At 31.6% G+C, this 4678-nt stretch overlaps 1 long non-coding RNA gene across 1 annotated transcript; it reads right to left on the bottom strand.

Moving 5' to 3' along the window:
- Nucleotides 1-206: 206 nt before the first annotated feature.
- On the bottom strand, nt 207-3667 carry LOC107024425. Its single transcript, XR_001457346.2, has 2 exons — nt 3309-3667; nt 207-527 (listed from the first exon to the last, which is right to left on the bottom strand). It is a non-coding gene; the product is annotated as an uncharacterized LOC107024425 (long non-coding RNA).
- Nucleotides 3668-4678: the final 1011 nt, after the last annotated feature.

The following is a 4678-nucleotide window of genomic DNA, read 5'->3' as shown; positions in this document are numbered from 1 at the left end:
GATTTTGCGACCATTAAGAATCTGGTCCTAATTTTAGGGACTAGATTCACTGGTCCTTACATATAAGACCAATAGGTGCTTAAAGGTTTCAAGAACTAATTTACTGGTCCTTAATGTCAATTTTTTTTATGTAGATATGCTTCTTTAATTTCTATATTTGAAATTACAATACAAGTAATTAGGCAATAATCAAATACTATACAGAATACCAATAATCTGCTTTCGCGTATGTATATATATATATATATATATAAACAATAATACATCAGTCACGTCATTATTTGCACATCACTTTCACGAAAAACAAAGAAGAAAAAATCAGCATCCTCTATCAAATAATATTGATGTAAATGATGTCTTATTTGTTTATCTGCTTAGGCTCCTTGAATTCCAAAACCAGCAGTTAGCAGTTCTCATATTATAAGAGAAAGGTCCAACAACCATTTCGAGCAAATTCAAATCTAGTTAGTTTCAAGTCCATGGAGGAGAGCTGATCTTCACACAGAAAACCTCAATACCGCAACTTCCTGCAGTGCATAAGGAACAAAAAAGTCCCAAACTCAGTTCACACATACAAAACTATGTCATACATAGGTAAAACAAACCTCAAATAGAAATTTACGTATATTCCAACGTGCCAAATTGCACATCAGTGAAAAAATCAAACTAAGAGGCAAGATCAAACACAGAAATGGAATTCCAGATCAAAGCATCAGCACTTCAATCAGTAAACCTAGAAGATGTAGATGGAAAAAGATATTGAGCAAACTGAGCAAAACCAATATGGAATGAAGCATCTAACTCTTGACTAGGATGTTGCTCACGTTAGCAAAATACATTTGTAGTCATAAAAAAACAATATATAGAAAGTAGCGTCATATATGACTGATCTATTGGTAACTTAATCAGACAATTCTAAGCATGAAGTTAATTGCCGTCAGGTCACTAGCTCAGTCATCATATATGAAAGCAAACCTACTTCATAGATTTCATTAAGAGAGGACAGATGTACATTTCTACCATTTTATAATCGATCAATTCTTGACATGCATATTTGATTCGAAAATTCTAAAATTGCATGTGAGGAGGTATGTTGAAGATATGATTAAACAAATACAAGTGGTGTCATCTCTAACAACTTAAACTTAAAGAAAAATCATTTTAGAACTAATGGCATCTTTCAGCTCGTATTCTTAGCTGATTCTTGAAAGAAACAACACTACTAAGAAAAAACATAATCTACCAAAAATATAAATAAATCAAATAATGGAAGTTGTTAAGAAGTTCATATAAAACTGCTAAAAGATAAAAATAAGACCCATTTTTATGACCTAGAATAGACCCAATACAAGTTACTGCCGAAAGTTACGAGAATCTTTATATACATTTAAAGCTGCAAAATCGCAATATGTTTTAAACTTAAACACAAAAAATTTTCTATGATGTTGTATATATGAAATAATGGACTACTAGCTTGAGAAAAATAAAAAGGTTAAGAGAAGATGAATGATAAACATGTACTCATGAACTAATGCAAGTTTTCTGTATAAACAAAATATGACCTTTTAAGTTTCTTCACAATAATCTGCAAAATATAAGGTTTTTCTTCCGGTAGAAAAATAAATTTAGACTACTTGAGCCACATTTAGAGATAAATCAGCTGGTTTTGCGAAAAATTGCAGAACACCAAAGAGTTAAAACCAAACATTTATGATGGAATTTTCCTCTCATTTGGATTTCATTCACATTAGAACAACTTGGGAAGGGTTTCAAATAGATTTTGGAATTTTCAAATATAAGAATCGGTTCATATATCGTATCAAAAATAAAAATTCATTTAGATAACGCACTAAAAGTATACCTTATTCCTGAGGTCTGAGTACACTGCTTTCGCATTCAAACTCTCCTACTTCGTGTGGTGTTTGCTTTCAATCAATAAGAGCTAACCGAATAACAGTTTACTAACTTTTCTAGCCTTCTTTGTGTTCTGTTTCTTATGAATCAGGTGCAAAAATAAAACACTTCTTCAATTACATAGCTCGAAAATATTTTCCCACTAAAAACATAACTATTTGAATGTTAACATGTCCTCTAGATTGGCCAAGTTCATTTCCATATCCACAAATTTGTAGATACTGAAAAACCTTCCATGTATTACAAATGAAGAGGAATTCCAGCATAACTACTGTAGATTCTGTTTTCCTCATTAAACCATACATCTCACCAATGATAGAAATGCAGTGTGCAGCTAATAGAGAGAAAAATATTTACAGTCCCCTCCTTATACTGGTTCTTATATAAATTACCATTCCTTTGAAATATCAACCTCAACTTATCAAGAATTCATATATCACAAGGTGTTGTCCATAATATACTCTTCTATTATCCATCAGTCCCAAATTTTATAAATTCGCGTTATGCATTACTTCCTATCATACACTTTCTCATCCATAATGGAAGACACAACACAAATAAGAACAACACTTGTGTACTCTTTTTATATATTTTAATCCTATGAAGAGTTACTTTCATAAAAGTTTGCATTGGAAGCATAATAACTGCTACAATATATTCAATGATAACCTTGATGTAATTTTTTTTACATGTTTTAATTATTTAAGATTTCCTTTTGTCAGTTCACATTTCTTAAGCTCATATAAGATTAGCCAAACTAGTTCATATATATAAAGGGCCATAGGCCTAAATCAACCATGCCAAAATATTTGTTTGTAGAGCAATTCTATAATCTCAATGATTTTTAAGTAATATGAACATCCAAATATGCAAACACTATACAGATTATTATTGCCAAATCCCTTATTTAGTTGAAGATTATTCATTTCAGCAACTATTCTTGTACTATTTAACAATTTAGAATTATCAGTTAGAAATTAACCTAAACCAATAAATTCTTACCAACGTCTTTCAGAAAAATTGAAAATTCCTCTATTAATGCAACAACCTTCAAAGATATGACTTTGACACCTCTCTGTAACAAAAGTTTCATGGCAGAAAATGTTCACCATAAATATTCTGTCGTCGTAATACTTCTACACATATACTTAATCAGTCAAATTGTTTCCCGGTCAACTACTATCTAGACCCTAATCATAACCACAAAATTAGCATATATAACAATAAAAAGGAAATAGAATAAATTATACTAAAAAGCTTCTGGGAAAACACTAATGCATACCCTTGAAGTTACTTTTGGATGTTACGAAAGAAATTTATGAACCACAACTACATATGACAACCCATTTCTTAGAAGCATCTAATCGAAAACCCTAATATAAGTAAGTGCTTACCACAATGAACTGAAGAATTTCATAGAGGTGAAATAGAAGAAACATGAAGGTTTCTTCCAATTTGCGAAATCGCAGATGCAATGTTTTGCATCTCAATTTAGCGTCAACCACTACAAATATAAAAGCTTTGACCCTTCTTTGGAATAGATCGAACTACAAATATCGCCCATTAATAGAGATTTCAAGTGGTGAATCATTGGTACAGAGAAAGCTAAGCTTGTATATTTAGGTTTTAGAGAAGAGGGTTCACTGAAGAGGAGTTTTGAGGGATGAAGAATTTATTGTGTTGTAGTGTTTGATCCAGAAAGGTTTTCAACTTATTTTTATTTACGGGGTGGGCCTTATTTCCACCACCAATTTAGTACTAGGACCAGATATCTATTATTTTAGCGACAAGTATTTTTACCTTTTACGTTAATCAATCAGGTATTAAGCACCAGCGAAAAACCTTGTCCTTATATTATACTTTCAGGGACCAAATTTTCAATCCGTCCCTATATTTTGGACCAAAATATTTTTATGAGTTATAAGTAGTAGATTCCTTGAGGAGTCATGGGTCTTGTCTTGACACACATGTTTTTATAGTAGAGGTTTCATAGATTGACAATTTTGAATAGTCTTTCACTTTGAGATATTTATTTAAAACTTATGTTTCATATTTAGTATATTCAATAGAGTTTGAGATTCAGTAAACTATTTTTAAATGCTTTTTTCAATTTATGCTTATGTATGCTTAAATTAGTCTTTCTCTTGTAGTCAACCAGGATGAAAGTTCACTTGAGGGTTAGTAATGCTTCTCGATTGTCGGTTACGTCTAGGGTGTAGGCTCGGCGCGTAACAATTCTAGTCTCAGGGTGGAAACAAAATCTCTTCAAAGATATTAAGGAGTGTATTTAAATGCCCGTCTAGTTTAAGTGCCAAAGTATGTTGTGCTGCCAAGTTAAGACAAATTTGTATGTATTTCTCTCTTTTTTATAACGGAAAAGGGTCAAAATTATCCTTGTACTATTCGAAATAACTCATATATATCCTTTAATTATGTTTGAGATCAAAACTACCCTTGTCGTCTATGTTATTGACCACGAGTACCCCTAAAACGTTATATTTGTCATCTGAGCTGACATGGCAGTCCAGCCAGAACATGACAAAAGTACATTCCTCTCAATGATGTTGTTCTTCCTTGTTCACCCCTATCACAAAAAGAAAACAAAATATAATTCTTTCATAGTTCTTCTGAGTTGTTGTTATAACTTTTGAACTCCAATCCTAAAGTGTGCTGAAGTTTGTTTGACGTTGTAATTGCGTATTAAATGATGAAGTTCAAGTTTTGGGATTTGAGGTCATAGATAAACAAAATCTCATTCATATAT

The sequence above is a fragment of the Solanum pennellii genome, chromosome 7, assembly GCF_001406875.1.
Source record: "Solanum pennellii chromosome 7, SPENNV200".
NCBI lineage: Eukaryota > Viridiplantae > Streptophyta > Magnoliopsida > Solanales > Solanaceae > Solanum > Solanum pennellii.
The sequence above is the reverse complement of the archived record's forward strand: the minus strand, read 5'-3'. Positions and strand labels throughout refer to the sequence as shown.